Below are 2628 nucleotides of genomic sequence, written 5' to 3'. Positions count from 1 at the left end.
TCCTTGTAGGTAAAATTCAAGCAGAAGGCAAGTGACTCAGCAAGTTGGATGTTAATCTTGGTGGTTTATTTATTCTTAAAGGACAAAAAATTATCTTAGCATATCTAGAAAGAAGACAATGAAAATGTTAAGGTTTTTATGGGAAAAGCATCTTAGAAACACACAGCTTATTTCTCCTTCCTTCCTTCCTTCCTTCCTTCCTTCCTTCCTTCCTTCCTTCCTTCCTTCCTTCCTTTCTCTCTCTCTTATATATAATATTATAAAATTAGCCAACTGAAAACCAAAAATTAATATGTGTAACAAGGTTTGTGTCTTCAAAAAAGAGAGAAATAGTCAATTAGATCCTGTTCTAATCTTTAAAAGAGAGCTAATACATATTACCTAAAGTTGGCAAATCAAGAAATAGAAGTATATCATTTAAAATTAAAATTATAAACACCAAGAAGAACCTAAAACTGAAATGTTTAAAGATGGTCACTTTGGGGAAGGATAAAGACTAAAATGCATGATTTTATTAATTTTTTTTATGAAACTGTATTAATCTTCTAAAAAAATTAAACAAGAAAAACATGAGAAAAAATGAATCACCAAATAGAGAATACCAATAAAGAGATTGATATTATTTTAACAAATTGAATAGGAATGAAAGAGAGCTCAGCCAGGGCTTCTGTGGGGTCAGCAAAATGAAAACATGGGGCAGTTTTGTATTTTAAGACTATTTTGCTTGTAAGTTATAGAAATCCAAATCATAATAATTTAGGCACAAAGGGAACATAATGGCTCACATAATTAAAAGTCTGGGATCAGGTCTGGCTTCAAGAAAGTTTGGATTTAGGTGTTCAAACAATGTCATTGAAAATTTATCTCTTGTCATCTATGTGTTGACTCACTCTCAGATAGATTCCACCAGCTGTGCTCAACAGCAGAAAAAAATGCACTTTCCCAATAGTGGGAAATTCCTGACTACATTTACATTGGCCAGACTGGGTCCTGTGCTCCTTCCATAACCAATCACTGTGGCTAGAAGGCTATTGTGCTCTAATTGGCTAGCCTGGGTCAGAACCATGATAAGTCCCATCCAAAATACATGGACTGGGCGTGGGAGAAGGAGTTCTCTCAAACAAAATTCAGAATGAGCTAAACAAGAAGGGGAATGAATTCTGAACGAGAAAAAAAATAACAAATGCTCATTCCAGACAGTGGGCCAATTGATCAACGGAAGGTGTTTAAAGCTTGGGTGGGAAGCCAGAGGCTCAGCAAGGAGCTGAGACTTGAAGGATGAACTAACCTGTGAGAGCAAGTCTGACTGCAGATGCTGTTCCAACGGTGTTTCCCTATTGTGTTTCTTGCTAAAGTAGTGCTTCTCAGATTCTGATTTGGGATACCTGGGGAAGAGTTCAAGAGTCTGCATTCCTAACAAGCTTTGGAAGTGATACTGATGCTGCTGGCTCATGGACCACATTCTGATGTGGGGTTGTGCTGAAGTATCAGGACATTGCCATTCAGTCATCTCCAGCTGTGGTGAATTCACCATCTTGATTGCCCTTCTCTTGAAATGGTGGGGTTGGAAGGCTCTGAGTGCCCCTAGTAGGCTCTGTCCTGCTATCAGTCACCTCTCTCGGGATAGCATGGGGATGGAGGCAGCCTTTCCATCAGAATCATGGACCTCCCCATTTCCCTACTCCAGGCCTGCACTGGTTTAAAGCATTGGACCAAAGGAGATTCCTGGCTTAGGGTTCAGGGAATATGAGTTAGCAGGCCGATAATCACCATTTTACTCAATAAAGAACCAGAGGGTACTCTACTTCTTGCTACTTATTTAAAGCTCTTTGGCTATAAACTAGAGAGTTTTGCCAATCCCCTGATGACTGCAGTTTCATGAGTGGGCCATGCTGAGGCCAATTCAAATCAGCAGAACTGCTCAATTGACCCACAGGTTAATGAGCCATACCAAATGGCTATTGTTATGATCCACTGAGTTTTGAAGCGGTGTGTAATACTGCATTATTGTGACAATAGATTACTAAAAGATTCTGTATATGAACTTGGGCAACTTTTTAATTCCCTCTAAGCCTCTGTTTCCTCTGTAAAATGCTGGTAAATTTACAGAATTATGTGAATAGTAAATGATGAGGAAGGTAAAGAACTTAACAGAATATTCCAATAAATGGCAGAATTAGGACTGCAATTTGGCCTTCTACAGCTAGTCTTCAAGAAGCTTTATGGAGAAAGAAACTTTCTGGTAGAATTAAGCGATGGTATGAGTTACAGAAGAGAGAAACATCTTGTGATTTCTGCTTGGTGTCCTATTTTATATTTTCCCTACCAACTTGTAAGTTTCATTTTTCCCTTTTTATAAATGAGGAAACCATGACTCAGAAACATTAGCTGACTTTGTCAGAATCAGACAGCTAATAGAGGAGGCCCTGGAATAAGAAACAACTTAGGTCTTTTCACCCTAATGACCTTGCTCTTTCCTCCAATAAAATCCAGTTCAAACCTTACTGTTTTTATGAAAATATTACATTCAAGACTCCCACTACAGAATAAGAAAATATATGTCATAGCCAAAATTTTCAAATATTATTTTTTTTATTTTTTCCATTTGATTTAATATTTCTTTTTTCT

This window comes from Myotis davidii, unplaced genomic scaffold (assembly GCF_000327345.1).
Source record: "Myotis davidii unplaced genomic scaffold, ASM32734v1 scaffold32, whole genome shotgun sequence".
Taxonomy (NCBI): Eukaryota; Metazoa; Chordata; class Mammalia; order Chiroptera; family Vespertilionidae; genus Myotis; species Myotis davidii.
The sequence above is the reverse complement of the archived record's forward strand: the minus strand, read 5'-3'. Positions refer to the sequence as shown.